An 18,216-nucleotide genomic window follows, 5' to 3' on the forward strand; every position below is an offset into this window, starting at 1 on the left:
AGGTCATATGGTAGTTCTATTTTTAGTTTTTTAAGGAACCTCCATACTGTTCTCCATAGTGGCTGGGGCACTGACATATACACACTTCTATATATAAAATAGATAACTAATAAGAACCTGCTGTATAGCGCAGGAAACTCTACTCAATACTCTGTAATGGCCTGTATAGGAAAAGAATCTAAAAAAAAAGAGTGGATATATGTATATGTATAACTGATTCACCTTGCTGTTCACCTGAAACTAACAAAACACTGTAATTCAACTATACTGCAATAAAAACTTCTTTAAAAATAGCACAGAAAAGAAAGTTTATTTAAAATTACTTTTCAAAATATTTTACTTTAGAAAAATTATTTAAAATTATCCAAAGATTCATGGATATTTATTTTATATTTTGGGCTGCAATTATATAACTATGTAATTAATCACATAACTCTAAAACTAACTATATAACTGTAATTATATAACCATATACCTAATTATATAACCATATGACTGTATCTATGTATCTATCTATCTAACCTCATTATTTCTTATTCCTGTACCTGTTCCAAGTCCTCATGGGAGCCATCTGAGGTTGTCAATTACATGACTTGTGCTTCCTTTGAACTCATATAACTAATATTCAAAGAGGTCTGCCCATGAACTGCAAAGGTCCAAGCATTCTCATTACGTTATTTAAAAACCTCTCCTCAAGACTATCTTCTTTTTAGGAGCTATGTGAATTAGCCAAATGAAAAATTCTCAGATGTGACCTTATCAAGCTGTGATTCTGAAGAAAGAGGATATTTTAAGAATTTCTCATGTAGTTTCCATCTAAGTTAGTGTCTGATTCCTACTTCCTTTTTAAGACATTATAAGCCTCTTATTTATTCATAATCATATTTCCTTGTGGCAGACCATGGCCTATTCTCATCCCACCTAGTCTTTCCTTCTTTCCTTTCTTCTTTCTTTCCTGCCTGCATGCAAGTGGCTAACATATGTAGAAGATTAGACAGAGATATTAGTTATATCCTTTTGGAGCCTATAACTGGCTAAGAGGAGAAAGACATTAAAATGAAAAAGCACAGTGACAGAAAGATGTACGACATATAGAAAGGGTACACAAAGGAATTTGCTATAAATTACTCTAGTATACAGAAGACAGAGATATTAAAATGCTATCCAGAAAGTCTAATTTATATAAGGTAGAAAATCCAGTGGTTTTTGCCTGTTTCTATTAACTCTGCCACAATAACATTTCAAAAAATGTTTTTCATCTTGCCAAAAATAGAAACAAACAAAGAAATCCAAAAACAAACTAATTTGTGGGTCATAGGCAATGCAATAAAAGTTATTTCTTAGGTTTAGATGTAAGGATACCTACATGTACAAAGGCTTAAATTAAATGAAATGTATTTCTCTTTCATATAAAAGTCAGGATGTAGGCAGTTCTAGGCTAGTATGGTGGCCCTGCTCCATGAGGTTTCCAGGAATTCAGGCTTTTCTCTACCATTGTTTCACTAACCCTAGTGGGTAGCATTGTTCTAATGACTGAATATAGCAATTAGGGCTTGGAACACATTATCCACATTCAGGCAGCAGATTGGAAGGGCCTAGGAAAACAGAACAGAAGTGAGAGCACGCTGCCTTTTAGGGAAAACCCCAGGAATTTGACATATAACACTGCCATTTATATCTGTCTTGGACCTAGCTGTAAATGAGGTTGGAGGACATGGCCTTTATTCTGGACAATTTTACAACTAGCTAAAAATAGTGTGAAAAGGAAAAATAGATATTAGGAACAGCTAACAGTTTCTACCATATCCACAGGGAGATAGTGTGGTCTCTATGTATGAAATCACCACTACTTACATCCAGTCACACAGAGATTATGTCTGAAAAACCATGCTGATGAATAGAACATTATACAAAGATGGAACATTTCTGCATCTGTATCCTCCAGATGCAGTAGCCACATAGACTATTAGAAAGCACTCGAAATTTGTCTTGTATGATTGAAAAACTAAAATTTTAATTTAATTTTCTTTTATTAAATATAGATTTAAATAGCTACATGTGGCCAGAGATACTACACTGAGGGCATAGCTATAAAACTTTAGAATGCTCCCATGGCTATCATCAGTTTACACTTTCCTTCCAGCTTCTACTGGACCATGTGTAGATTTATTTGCTTAGTTACCTGTTAAGAGCAAGCTTTCCAACTTACAGGATACACGTTCTCTTCCTTTTTCTTATTTCCCCCATCAAGATTTTAGTCTAGGCTCCCTTTGGAACATCTCGCTGTCTTTTATGTTTTTCAATTAAAAAATTAGCAATAAAAGTGAAAAAAGTATCTGGTATGACCCTTTATATGAATTTGTAGCATTGCCTAGTGGCATTTGAGTACTCACCCAGCTCAATAGGTCATGTCCTTAGGATACAAGGACAAGGCTAGAAACCGTCCAAAAATTCTGGGAAATGCAATATTATCATTCTTATTGCAACAACTCTGTTGGATCGTAGATCTTTGTGATGAATTCATGGATTTCTATCCTCCCTCTCATGACCATTTAACATATTCAACAGAAGTTATATTAGTAACTTTCCCTATAGACATAGGTATGCATTTCTATGTGTGAACACGTGTGCATATGCACATATTCGTATGAGAAGAGTGGAATGACCAAAGTGAGAAGCAGCAAGTTTAAAATGTATAAAGAAGAGACATATGAGGTATCCTGGCTGGTAAATGTATATAAAAGGAGAAGCTATTTCAAAGACATTAAGAAGGGGAAAAAGATGAAAAGAAAATTTCATTTCTTAACAAATAAGGAAATTTAAAACTACAGCCTCATTTGCAATAAGAATTAAAAACTGCACAGAGAAAAAAGCAATTCATCAAAACTTAGCCAGCATATGTATTTTCTGCAGCATACTTGCTTAAATTTTTTATCCTCCTTACTATATTTTCTTTCAAAACAATCTTCCTGTTCACTACAGTTAGAAATTTGAGGTTTGCTCATCTTGTTCTTATAGTTCCAAAATTTAGTTCCTGCTAGGAGTGAATTATGCATATCTACATGTTGAGCTTCAGGCAGAACATCAAGAAAAAGCAATTGCTATTTCAATTTATTAAATGTATTGCAAGCAAATTTCTGACTATAGGACATCTCTGTCAAGAAAATTAGAGTTTTAGAAGTGGAAACTTCCAACTAGCACACATTTACCATTAGTTTATTCTTCACTTGGAAAGAAGAACATGGTGGGGAAACCAGAATACAGTATTCAGTTTTAGGTGGTAGAAGAAAAAAAAATTATTTTATTCAAATTTGATTTTCCATAGCTTATATTAAAATTATCACTTTTGTTTATGAGGAAAAATTCCTTTCACATTTCATGTAAAAATTCTTATTACAAGTATAATATGGAAAGCTAACATATTTATATGTCTAGAAATATAATCTGTAAGACATTCTCCATGTGTATGGAAAAAGAGTTTGGGTTAGGGAGGAATTATGTACATAAATTATCATACATTCAAAGGAGTGAACTAATAAAGAAATGAAAGATTTCTAGGGAAATTTACTAAAAATAAATACAATCAGGTATCATGTGTGTGTGTGTGTGTGTGTGTGTGTGTGTGTGTGGTGTGTATAAAGTCTTGCTCAAACAATAGATTAGAATGAATGGAAAAACCCTTAAGCTTCTCAGATGTTATAGTCAGGAAAGAGAAAGAAAAGGTTTGCTTTGAGTTTTCATTCGTTCTTAAGTGGGGAAGGATAATTCTCTGTTTCAGTGCCTTAGAACCAGGTTTGCCCTGGAGATGATCACAACTAGAAAAGAGAGCAGTTTGGAGAAGTTAGGATAAGACTTACAGCTTCTCTCCAAGAGAGGGAAAACAATTCAGCTCTTTTTCTAAGAGCAGAGTTTTAGAAGGAGTGGAATGGGGTTAGGGGTAGGAGATGAAGGCATTGGGTAACTTAGGGAGGGGAAACCACATTCAGGGAAAAGAGAAGGGCACACCTCAGCTGAGGTTCATGAAGTAAGATATCCAAGACTATTCATGTTATAAAAATAAAGTATTTTAAGTTTCAAACTTTTCTAAAAATGCATGGCCTAAGATCATTATGTTTTCATTAAGATAAAATGCACTGAACCATAACTTAGTATTTAATTTTGAGGATTAATTATATAAAATTATTACCATTAAAGACCTAGAACATGTCTTTTTAAATTAAACATTATTTCAGTAAGGAATATCTTTGCATTGCTGAGGGTTTGAACACAGTATTGTTTTAAAGAAAAAGATGAAATAGAGCACAGCTGGATCTTTTGGAATTAAGCCTCTAAAGTAGACAGTGGAGGAGCAGTTTTCCATGATAGTTATGGAGACCATTAAAATTAGCTTCATACAAACATATATGTGATAATAGAATATGTCCTTATTTGCTTTGCTGTGTTTTCAAAAAAATTATATACATCACAGGTGTTCAACATTATAACTGGACATCTGTATACATTACAAATGATCACCACCACAAACCTAGTTACCATCCATCACTACAGAGCTGGTCCTCTTCACCCACTTCGCAGACCCCCAACCCTTTCCCCTCTGGTAACCACAAGTCTGATCTCTGTATCGGTTTGTTTTTATTTTGTTTGTTTGTTTTGCTTTCTTAGATTCCACACATGAGTGAGATCATATAGCATTTGTCTTTTTCTGTCTAAAATATTTCACTTAGCATAACTTCAAGGTCCATTCATGTTGTTGCAAATGAAGGATTTAATTTGTTTTCACAGCTGAGTATTATTCCATCGTGTACACATCTTCTTTACTCATTCATCCATTGATGGACACTTAGGTTGTTTCCATATCTTGGCTATTGTAAATAATGCTGTAATGAACATAGGGGTGCATATATCTTTTCAAATTAGTGTTTTTGTGTTCTCTGGATAAATACACAGATGAGGAAGCACTGGATCATATGGTAGTTCTATTCTTAATTTTTTTGAGGAATCTACATACTTTTTTGCCATAGTGGCTGCAAGAATTATGGTCCCAGTAACAGAGTAAAAGGGTTTCCTTTCCTCTTTTTTGATAATAGGCATTCTAACAGGTGTGAGGTGACATCTCATTGCTATTTTGATTTTCATTTCCCTAATAATTAGTGATGTTGCACATCTTTTCATGTGCCTGTTGGTCATCTATAAGTCTTTGGAAATATATCTATTCAAACTTTCTGCACATTTTTGAATAGGGCTATTTTCTCACTGTTGTTTGAGTTCTTTATATATTTTGGATATTAATTGCTTAATGGTTATATGATTTGCAAATATCTTCTCCCATTCAGGAGGTTGCCTTTTTGCTTTGATGATGGTTTTCTTCACTGTGCAGAAACTTTTTAGTTTGATATAGTCCCATTTGCTTATTTGTGCTTTTGTTTCCCTTGCCTTTGGAGTCAAATCCACAAAAACATTGCTAAAACCAATGTCAATGATGTTTTCACATTTTTTTTTTTTTTATGTTCAAGTACTTAAGCTATTTTGAGTTAATTTTGTGTATGATGTAAGATAGTGGTCTAGTTTCATTTTTTTGCATGTGGCTGTCCAGTTTTTCCAACAACATTTATTGAAAACACTATCCTTTCTTCAGTGTATGTTCTTAACTCCTTTGTGGTAAGTTAACTGTCCATACATATGTGGGTTTATTTCTGGGCTCTCAATTCTGCTCCATTCATCTGTGTTTCTGTTTTGTGCCACTACCATACTGTTTTGATTGTTGTAGTTTTGTAGTATAGTTTGAAATCAGGGAGGGTGATACTTCCAGCTTTGTTCTTCTTTCTCAAGACTGCTTTGGCTATTTGGATCGTTTGTGGCTCCATACTAATTTTAGAATTATTTGTTCTTGCTGTGTGAAATATGCCATTGGAATTTTGATAGGGATTGCATTGAATCTGTAGATTGTTTTGTGTAGTACAGCCATTTTAACAATGTTAATTTGTCCAATCCATAAACATGGAATATCTTTCCATTTATCTGTGTCTCCTTCAGTGTCTTGTAGTTTTCAGTATACAGTTCTTTCCCCTCTGTGGTTAAAATTATTCCTTGGTATTTTTTTCTTTTTTATGCAATTGTATATGGGATTATTTTTATTAATTTGTATTTTATAGAGCCCAGTATTACTGTACAGAAAACCACAGATCTCTGTATATATGATGTTAGCTGTGGGTTTGTCATATATGGCCTTTACTATGTTGAGGTGTTTCCCTCTATACCAACTTTGTTGAGAGATTTCATCATAAACGGATGCCAAATTTTGTCAAAAGTTTTTTCTGCCTCTATTGAGATGATCATATAATATTTACCCTTGATTTTTTTAGTGGGATGTATCATGTTGATTGACTTGCAATTGTTGAACCATCCTTGTATCCCTGGAATAAAACCCACTCGATTGTGGTGTATGACCCTTTTAATGTATTGTTGGATTTGGTTTGCTAACATTTTGTTGAGGATTTCTGCATCTGTGTTCATTAGTGATACTGGCCTGTAATTTTCTTTATTGTGTGGTGTTTTCACCTGGTTTTGGTATCAGAGTAATGCTAGATTAATAAATGTATTTGGAAGGTTTCCCTCTTTTACAATTTTTTGAAACAATTTGAGAAGAGCAGATACTAAATATTTTTTGAATTTATCATAGAATTTGCCAGTGAAGCCATCTGGTCCTAGAGTTTTGCTTGTTAGGAGATTTTATTGATTACTCTTTCAATCTCCTTACTAGTATTGGTCTATTCAGATTTTCTATTTCTTCATGATTCAGTCTTAGAAGATTGTATTTTTCTAGGAATTTATTCATTCTTATAGGTTGTCCATTTGTTGGCATATAATTGTTCATAATAGTCTCTTATGATCCTTTGTGTTTCTGTGGTATCTGTTGTAACTTCTCCTCATTCATTCTGATTTTATTTGAGTCCTCTCTTTTTGTTAGTCTAACTAAAGGTTTGCTAATTTTGTTAATCTTTTCAAAGAACAAGTTCTTCATCTCATTGATCTTTTCTATTGTTTTTTCATCTCCATTTCATTTATTTCTGCTCTGATCTTTATTATTTCTTTCCTTCTACTAAACAGGGCTTTGTTTGTTCTTATTTTTCTAATTCCTTTAGTGGTAAAGTTAGGTTGTTTATTTGGGATTTTTCTTCTATCTTGAGGTAGGCCTATATTGGTATGAACTTCCCTCTTAGAACCATTTTTGCGACATTCCAGAGATTTTGGATTGTTTTGTTTCTGTTTTTCATTTGTCTCTAGGTATTTTTTTATTTCTCCTTTGGTATCTTCAATGACCCATTTGCTGTTCAGTAGCATGTTGTTTAATCTTAATGTTTTTTCCGTTTTTCCCATTTTTTCCTTGAAATTGGTTTCTAGTTTCATACCATTTTGGTCATAAAATTGCTTGATATGATTTTAATCTTCTTGAATTTATTAAGACTTGCTTTGTAACTAAAATTTATCTATCATAGAGAATGTTTCATGTGCACTTGAGAAGAATGTGTATTCTGATGTATTTCAATGGAATTCTTGAAATACAAGAATTGTATTTGAAAATACAAATTCTTGAAATATATATCTGTTGTCTCTCTGGTGTAATGTGTCATTTAAGTTCACTGAATCCTTGTTGATTTTCTTTCTGGATCATCTATCCATTGATGTCAATGGTATATTAAAGTCCCCTACTATGCCTCACTGACATTAACAAGTTAGAGGGAGAATTCCAAAATAGTGCCTACCAGCACCAGCATTAGCAAGGTAGCCTGATGTCATAAAAATGGTTCCTGCCAGTGTCTCAGTTTCCAGGGAGCAGCCCAACAAGTTCCTGCATCTGGCAAATGCTTTGAGATTAGTAAGTGCGCTGGTTTTTGGGTTAAGTGAATCTGTGTGAAAGCCCTTCAAGAGTGGGTTTTCCATTTCCTATAATTCTATAGTTTTCCCCATTTGTTTTCAAAATCGGTTGTTTTGGGTACCTGTCTCTCTGGGGCAAGATCTAGGGATTGGAGTGGAGCTTGAATTTGATTGTGCATCATCACAGCTGGGGTACAGTTTGTTCCTTGGTGAGACTATATCTCTGCCTCTCTTACCTGTCTCATTGTTGTCCTTTTACCCTTTGTTTTGGAGGCTCTGTTTATCCAGTTTTCAAGTTCCTTTCCAAGGAAATTATTTAATAGGTAACTGTAGATTTGTTGTGTCCATGGGAGGACGAGTTCAGAATCTTCCTATGTCATCTTGAACCCTCCTCCTCCTTTGTTGTATTCTTTAAATAACATTTTCCTAAGCTGGAAAAAAATAATGTAATAATATTACTTCAACAGGAAAATGTTAACTGGCTGAACAATAGAAAGCTTAAACTTCGGAGTTTAATAGTGGTATCATTATGTGGACTGCATTTCCAAAACATGTTGAAATAGAAAATTTATTTCTTTGATATTTTTATTTCTAAACAATTTTTATTATTACTGAAAATTTTTCCTAAGGAAAATGCAATTGAACTTTGATTACTGACTTCAAGATTCTAATAACTTTCATTTTAGATGAAGCATGGTGTAGGCTGTCAAACATATATTGTTCACAAAGCACTGTCACACTACTCTTGCTTTTCTTCCCAGCATCCAAGAACAGATTTAAACACAAATCAAACATTTCCTGAGAAAGAAAGACTAATTTAATGAATACTCAGGTGAAAGCAAAGAGCATTTTGCCTTAAATGTTATACAAGAATTCCCCATAAATTGACCAAGATAAGGAGCACAGTGGTGCATGGTAATATTGTGCATGGCTACTAAAGGACAATATTTTTAACTAATATTTTTCAAAAGCCAGTGACACTTAGTAGAAATGTTCTCATAAATATATTATTTCCCATTAAATTACTTAGTGATATCCTTGGTTGTATGTCTAACAGTTAAAATGTTATTCGGCTGTATTTGCTCTAAATTATACATAATTCACTGCAGAATATTTCAATCTGAGCTAAAGAACAGATACTAGACATAAAATGTGAACTGGTGGGTTCAAATTTGATGGACACTAGGGCCTCTTATTACTGCAACAATGTATATCTATAAAAAATTGAAATAGGTCAAAATCCTTAAGAGTTATCTATTACTGTGTAACAAATTACCATAAACTTAGACACTTAAAAGAATATACTTTTGTATCTCACAATAACTGTGGACAAGGAATCACAGATTAGTTTTTTTCCCTGAAAGGTGGGAAAGTACTGGTCAGGACTGACTTCTCATCCAAAGGCTCAACTGAGGAAGAATTTGTTTCCAAGCTCACATGGCTGTTGTCTACATTTAGCTCCTTGTAGACTGTTAGGCTGAGTACTTCAGTTTCTTGCTGTCTGGAGGCTGAAGTCTTGTCTAATTTCTTACATTTATCCACACGAAACAAAGTTCACTGAATGTGAGGATGTGTAAATGAATGGATGATAGATGGTTTGATAGATAGGAAAATGGATATTTAGCTATATTTTTAGTGTTAATATTCTTTTCATTTTCTTGGCTTCAATATTCTAAATTTATAAATGTGAATCATTATTTAAATCATTTATTTATGAACCCCTTTAGCAATAATAATATTAGCATTTGGTTATTACCTATATTATATGTTCTTAAAGACTCTAAAATCCTTCTACTCCTACAGTTTGTTCTACTTTTTTGAAAAGGTATCTGGAAGTTCTGGATAATTCACTTTTTTCAGTTAATATATTAAAAATCCCTTTACCAAATGAATATAACCTGGGGGAGTTAACAAAAGTATCCATTAGCATCCATATATGACAGCATAAATCAGTTTGGAATATGAATCCGGTAACCTCATAACGCCCAGAAGTTCCAGAGAATTCCCATGCTTGCATCAGAAAAATATGTACAGGAATATCTTATGCTCAGGACACTCCTTGGAAGAAAAGATCTAGATGTGATATGAGATGGCCCTGATTCTTATTAATTGATTAGTTATTTAATATTATAACATAATCTTTAATAATTTTCCTGATGAATGGAAATCCTTAGGGCTAAGCAATCCCCATAAGGAGATATCAAGGCTGTATTTTTACCCAACAATCACTTCTTGAAGTTTACTGAAATGATGAAGGCCTATCCTCTGCTCTCAATGAATTTATGGTCTAGAGAAGGTTTGTGGTATCTACTCCTTGGTAGCCTCGGCTGAAACCTCTCTTCAGTCCAAAAGCTAAGAGTACTCTACAGCACAGAAAAACAAAATCAAAGTACTCAATCCCACAAATTGCCCTCAAATGTTTAGAGGCCTATATATATATGTGTGTGTGTTGTAATGAGTCTGTTGGGGAAAAAACACTCCTCACTCTTCAGTGTTCAGTGTTGGCAAAATGCATGTCATACTTACGTGAATGTGTGTCTTAAACTAAGGTTTTTGTGTTCAGTGTTCAAAGATGGGTAAACTGAAGCAGCAAACCAGGAGCCATGGGCAAGGCAATTAATGAGTGAGCTAAGCATGAAAACCAAGAAGGTAGAAGGAGGTCATTTACTTACAGGGAAATAAAATGTATCCCCTTCCTATTTTGGTCTTAACCCAGGCTATAAATTGGGTCGGAAATACTAACTTCTAAAAAGACCGAGAAGTTACTTCTTTTTTCTCTAAGACATTGACCAAACATTGATGGACTGAGAAATAGACACATATATGTAACAGGAAGAAGAGAATGGAAAAAAAATTCTTAGTATAGTAATGAGAGGCTTTCTTAATTGAACAACTGATTTACTCATGGTATCTTCCTTAATTTTTACACAAACCCCTTAGATAGATGCTGTTATCCCTGTTTTACAGTAGAGGAAACTAAGATGCAGAGTTGAGCGATTTCACTAGGGTTCACAATTGGGAAATGGCTCATATAGGATTTGAATCAAGGTCTCTTTAAAGACTAAGCTCTTAGTTTAACATGTTTTATTCAGAGATAAATTAAGCACACACCTTGTTAAGTGATACTCCACTGGCTAAGAACATAGACACGCATAATCCCACTAAAAATCCTAATACAAAGGAGATCTCTACAATGTCACAGCAATTTTCAGAACTTTTTCTGCAGCTGAAGGACATGGATTTGAACGAGAAAACTCTCACGTTTACACATTTTTACAACTCCTTTAGAAAATCCACAAAAAACTCTTGAATTTAAGAAGAAATTTCAAAGATATCATTGGTAGCCTCAGGAGGGTATTGCTGGCTCCCTTGGTAGAGAATTAAAGATGTTGTGATTTAACAGGCACGCAGCAGTTAAGAAGCATGTTACTAGACAACTCTGAGATTGAAAGTTGCCTAGTAGATAATATGGGAGCTTTCAAAGGAAAATCCGTAATATCCTTGGAGAAATTGTTAAAGCTACTGAAGGAATTTGGTTTCAAGGATATTTAGAATATCCATTTAGTTTTCCTGTTTATAACATTATATATAAAAGCCTCATAGTAAATGATAGTGGTTTAATATTTTGGACTTCAGATACCATACAAAGCACATATTAAACAGCAATGGAAAAACATACAACTTGGCTCCTAGGAACTCACTTTTTCTTAGTTTACTCCTACCTAAGTACTGATAATGCAGAAGTTCTCACTTCTTTTTTTTTTTTTTGGTTAACATCTTTTAAATTATTGAGGATCTTAAAAATCTTTTTTGTTTATGCAGGTTATATCTATTAATACTAAACCATTAAAATATTTACTTATTAATTCACTTAAAATAACAATAATAAGTATAAAACATGTTAATTTCAACAAAATACTTTAATTAGAAAATAGTTATATTTTCCAAATAAAAAATAGTGAAAACAGCACTGTTTTAAATTTTTTTTAAATCTCTTTACTTTGTGGCTTAATAGAAGAGAGTCCCATTCTGATATCTGCTTCTGCATTTATCCTGGGGCAATGTTTGCAGTAGGCTGAATAATGGCCATCCAAAGACATCAGGTACTAATCTTGAACCTGTAAATATTACCATTTCCATGTATATATATATGGAGAAAAGGTTTTTGCAGATGTGATTAAGGATCTTGAGATGGGAAGATTATCTTGGATTATCCGGGTGGGCCCTAAATGTAATTACAAGTGTCTTTGTAAGAAAGAGGCCAGGAGACATGTGAGTCTTTACCAGACCAGTAACGGAGCGTGATATAGAAAATAATTCTTGCTGATTAGCAAGGCTGATTCCCTGATCTACTAGAGAATCTATGAGTTATTCAATATTGTTTTAATAAATCACAATTGTCTTATATCAACCAGGATCACTATCACTAAATGCAAGCAATTAAGAACTCCAATTCACAAAATTGTTGAACTTCTTAGTACACAAATCAAACTCCTTATCCCCTATATTATTTTATATACTCTAAGATTCTTAAAGATAGAACTAACATCCTATTTATGGTTCTAACTTCTACTTTGACATAATGCACAGTACATCATGGGCCCAAATTAAATGCTTGTTGACTAAAGAATCTATAATTGATTATTCCACTGCAATGTACAGAAGAAAGAAAATCAATGCTTTCCATTACTTTCACAGTAATGTTCAAACACATGGAAAGCCCTTTAAAATCTAGCCTCTGATTATCATACCAGCCTTATATATACCTGATCATTATATCTTTAACAACTTAAGCAAAAATAAAATCAAATTACTATCCTTTCTCTTAAAGCAAAATGCTATTTCTTGCCTTAAATTATGTAACAAATATTGATTGAATTACCACTGAAACATAAAGCATTTTACTAGGTGCTGGGGGTAAAAATGAGTTAAGTCTGAAACTTCTACTTCTGTCTATGTGGTAGATCACCTCATTCCTCCTGCTGAGAACATTTAGAAAATTTTAATAAAATATGAAAACAAAACAGAAGAAAACAATCACTTGGAAGACTTTGGAAAACTACCAGTTTAGTCAAGACTTGAAGGACCAAGATCCTAGCTAGAAGGGAAATTCAGAGAAATGACCCTGACATTCTGTGCCTCTTTTTCCTTTATGGCATTTGCATTTACCAAGCTGTACCTTAGAGGCTGAGAAGCAAAGAAGTTGAGCAGAGATTTACATGGTAAAGGGGACAGGGAGACAAAAAATTATAGTTCAAGACCCAACAAGAATGAGTAAACACCCCAAGCTTTCAGTTTGACCCTTAAAGGCTACACTTTAGGAAAAGGGTATAGAAAAATACTAAAACTGAGTTTCAAATTAGCTAAACCTTAAATGGATTAAAATGATGTTCCTTATACTAGCTTCCTATTAGGTGGAAAAGTAAATTCTCTATGCAAAAAAGGTAATATACAGAGTCTTAAATTATCTCTACAGCTTACAATATTCAGACTTCAATAAAAATAATCAGACATTCAAAAAAAAAAAAAACACACTTAAACAACCAGAAAAGAATCCACATAACTTAAACAGACTCACAGGAGGGAGGTCTAGGTTTTGGAGTTAACAGAAAATAACTTAAATATAAATATCATTCATATTTTAAGATATTAAAATATGGAGGGTTAACAGAGAAGAAAAAAGAAGAATTGAAAGTACAGATGAGACTGTAAGAGACACATCAGACCTAAAGAATAGGCAAACATACATATGATGAGATTCTCAGGCGGAGAAGAAAAATACATGGGGAAGACGCAATATTTGAAGAGATAATGTATGAGAATTAAAAAATATATATATAATGCATATATTTAAGAAGGAAGAAAGAAGTATGAACCCCAATCAAGATAAATTTGAATAAGACTATGCTGCAGCACCTGATAGTAAAATTACTGAAAATCACAATGAAGAGAAAATCTTAAATGCAGTCAGAAGGGGGGTGGAGGGGAAAGACAGACTATTTTCAAAGGAAAAAGATTGAAAATGGTAACTGACTTGTAAACAGAAATGAAGGAACCCAAAATGTAATGAAATGGATTTTTTAAAGGATAGAAGGAAATAACTGCCCATCTTTGATTCTATATCCAACAAAAATGACATTCAAAAAAACCCAAGAAACAAAAGCTGAAAAAGAACCTTCAAAATCAAAAAACTGAGAAGATTAGTTAAGAGAAATCACCTAATAAGGAGTTCTTCAGGCAGATAAATATTGATTCCAAATGGAAACATGTAAATGAAGGCAGGAATGAAGAACAAAGGGAACAATATATGTATGGATAAATACAAAGGAGAATTGACTCTATAAAATGAGAATAATAGTTATTTTTGAGGGGTAAAAGTATGTAGAAGTAACATATATATGAATAAGATCACAAAAGCAAGAGGGAGAGGATTGGATTTAAAGTATTGTAAGTTCCCACAGACATAGAAAGCAAACTTATGGTTACTAAAGGGGAATGGGGGGGGATAAATTAGGAGTTTGGGATTAACAGATACACACTACTATATTTAAAATAGATAAACAAGGACCTACTGTATAGCACAGGGAACTGTATTCTATAACTTGTAATAACCTATAATGAAAAAGAACCTGAAAAAGAACATATATATATATTACATATATATAAAACTGAATCACTTTGCTGTACACCTGAAACTAACACAGCACTGTAAATCAACTATACTTTAATAGAAAAAAAAAATTTTAAATCCCTGAAGTAAGGCCTATTTGAGTAACCTTTAGGAAAAAAAAGTGTTTTAAGTGCCTTGTATTGTATAGGATGCAAAAAGACTATTTTATATTGATTAAAAGTCAGGAATGTCAAAACAGGAAAACAGTATTTAATTAGCAAATTCATAGAATGGAAAAATAAATAATAAATAAAACAACCCAAGAGAAAAATGAAAAAAATAATAAAAACAAATTTTAAAAACCTGGTAAACCAAATAAAAAACAAATAGTAAGAAGATAGTTGTCAAACTAAATGCATCAGTGATTATCTGAAATGTAAATGGACTGAATACATTAATGGTTAAATAAAGATTGTTAGACTGGATAAAAAGAAATTTATATGCTGCTTACTAGACACACTTCTCAAATATTATAATGTAGTAAGGTTAAAAGTAAAATTATAGAAAGACACCCATAAAAACTCTAACCAGAAGAAATCTAATATAAAATATAAAAAGTAGACTCTGCAACAAGATGTAGGTCTCGCATTATCTGGACAGCCAACTCAGATGGAAATTAGCTGAAATTTTTTGGAGGAATACTCTTAGGATGAGCAGCTGTAGGGAGAATAAAGGCAGCAGGTATGGGAATGAGGTAAGACGGGTTCCACCACAGTTAGAATGTGGGCTGAGGCAACTCCATGCATGGAATGAAGCTGATAAAGCCCTTCAGAGTTGCTCAATTTGGAGGGAGATGGCTAAGAATTATAAAGTTTCCATCAACCAATTGCTAAGTGTAGGCTGTCATTTGGAAGGGAGCTTGATCTTGGGCTAATTGGCTTACTTTAGCTGAAGACTAAAGTCGAGGACTGTCAGTCAGAAGCACTTCCAGTAGCTGGGAGAATACCTCCTTCAATCCTGAAGGGAAAATCAGGGAGCACAGGACAGACTCAACTACACATGACTTGTTTGTTCAGGAATAGAAAATGGCACCACTTATAGGTACTTATTTGTCCCAAACATCATTTGTGACTAATTTTCACAGTAATCATATAAGATGAGTATGTATTCTTATCACAATCTTATTGATGAGAAAATTGAGAATCTGAAAGGTAAGGGCAAGAAAATATTAAAGTTGGGAATCAAACCTAAGTTGACATGACTCTAAGGTTTCCATCTTTCTGCCATATATACTATTTCTAGACTAGTAAGAAATTAAATTAACTTTAAGAGGAATTTCATGACAAAAAACATACATTTAAACATTAGGCATAGAGCTTTTTTTTCTAGTATATTTCCATCTACTTCATTTTTCTGTGCTATTCTTTTCTGAACAAATGACACTTTAACTCCCTAAATAGTTTCATTTCAGTCTGAAGGAAAGTGATTCTATGACTTAAAAGCACTCTAGAAGCTAGATTCAAACACTTTAAGATTATTTAGTATAGGTAGACCCAAAGGCAAGCCAGTATGAGAAGTACTAATAATATGATTTTCTCTACATAAGAGGGACCATGAATTAAAATTTTCTTTATTCTCAAGAGATTTCAATTGTGAGCATTTCCAATCAAGAGTTTTCAAATGTGATCATTTCCAAAGACCAGCCATACCATTCCAGTGCTACCATCTTAGAGTATATTGCATACAATTGCCCAAGTGTTTGGAATCAAGATACAAAATGAAAAAATCACTGTGTACTTTGGCTTAATTTGGAGAGATTCTTCAATGGTCACATTAATCCTCCAAAATTCTATTTATACTGAGAAGTATAGATCTCTTGGGGGAGATTAAAAATATGTGTAGGAAATGAAAATGTAAGTTAATTTCACTTGATAATTCAAAGAAAAACAAGTCAAGGTCGGGACTTCCCTGGTGGCGGCAGTGGTTAAGAATCCACCTGCCAGTGCAGGGGACACAGGTTCGATCCCTGGTCTGGGAAGATCTCACACGCCACGGAGCAATTAAGCCCGTGTGCCGCAACTACTGAAGCCCGCATGCCACAACTACTGAAGCCCACCCACCTAGAGCCCGTGCTCCACCACAAGAGAAGCCACCGCAATAAGAAGCCCACGCACCGCAACAAAGAGTAGCCCCCCTTGCCGTAACTAGAGAAAGCCCACGCGCAGCAACGAAGACCCAAACGCAGCCAAAAATAAATTAATTAATTAATTAAAAAAAAAAAAAGAAGCAAGGTCAATTATGGCATCTATTTCTAATAGAATCATATGGTTAGATATCCCCTTAAGAATCAATGTGTGTGTGTGTGTGTGTGTGTGTGTGTGTGTGTGTGTGTTAGGCTTCACATATATTTAAATGCTATGGCAAGGTGATATCACTCTGTTGAGCATCTATAAACTTGACAGAGATGCCACCAGGTATCTATACATCTTGAAAGCTAACACAAAATCAGTTGGTGCAATTACGCAATTTAGCTGCATTTGTGGTGCTAATTTATCTACTGGCATCTGTAAATGACTTTATTATAAAAAATTCAAAGGCTCTGCTAAAAGCCAAATTAGGCTTGGTAGCAACACAAAAACATTATCAACCAGGGAAATCTCTAAAAGCAGCAGCAAACAAGGAAACATCAAGTAACGTCTGGAAAGACATAAAATGTGATATCAATTCATTAAGTGCTGACTATTGTTTTAGTTGAGATCTGAGTAAAAGTGTATTGCTGGTGGGTATGCCGAGTGTCTCTACTGGGATCTAATTTACCTTTTTCCTCTCAGATATTTCACAGGCAAGGTAACTAGGGCCTGTAGTTATTAGCAAGTTACAAATGTCAAAGTTCAATGACTGCTCAATGAAGGAGAGGAAAAAAATAAAGAAAAGACATGCCTTTATATCACAATTCCTATATATATATTTGGTACACTTTGAACATCAATCAACAGAATAAATTAAAAAGCATTTGATCAAAAGGCAATGAGCCTTCAAAATTCATACAGAAAGTAATTGACATATTATTGATGTTGACATTTGGGCTGCTGATGCCAATGACAAAGTGAGATACTCATTGAAGAAAAGGGTAGAAAAGAAGTTTTTGTAAAGGCAAGAATAAAATTATTTCTTTTATTTGAATCTCATAAAGTCTGTCAGATTTAGTCACAGATATAACTTCTGTCTCATGAAGTTCCTGGTAAAATGTTAATTTGACAAGAAATTTAAAGGTTATTTGAGCTGACATCCTCATTTTTAAAAAAGATTCAAAAACTTTAATGGTTGCTCCACTTGTGACTGAGATTGAAATCCATCAATCTATTAGCCAATGTCCTTTCTTTCTCAGCTGTCTTTCTTTCAATCACATTTAGCAATAGAAAAGCCTCCCCCTTTCGGGGCAATTTTTAGCTAAAGGAATTTATTCACTAAACAGTGATCTTTATTTAAAGGCCAGTGGCAGATTTAAAGTCTTAGAATTACACCTACCATCAAACTTCAAGAAAGTTCACAAATGCAAGCCACTGAGCAAATAAAAAGAATGGCTTATGGGTGGGCTTTCAAATAGAACATGGCTCATTCTTCAAATGGCTTGAAGCGACAATAAATTCAAGACTTATGTTGGTCTTTGGTCTTTGAATGAAAACGCCACAGTAGCCTGAGTTTCAAATCTTACAAATAGGTGTTCCTAA

The sequence above is a fragment of the Eschrichtius robustus genome, chromosome 13, assembly GCF_028021215.1.
Source record: "Eschrichtius robustus isolate mEscRob2 chromosome 13, mEscRob2.pri, whole genome shotgun sequence".
NCBI classification, from domain to species: domain Eukaryota; kingdom Metazoa; phylum Chordata; class Mammalia; order Artiodactyla; family Eschrichtiidae; genus Eschrichtius; species Eschrichtius robustus.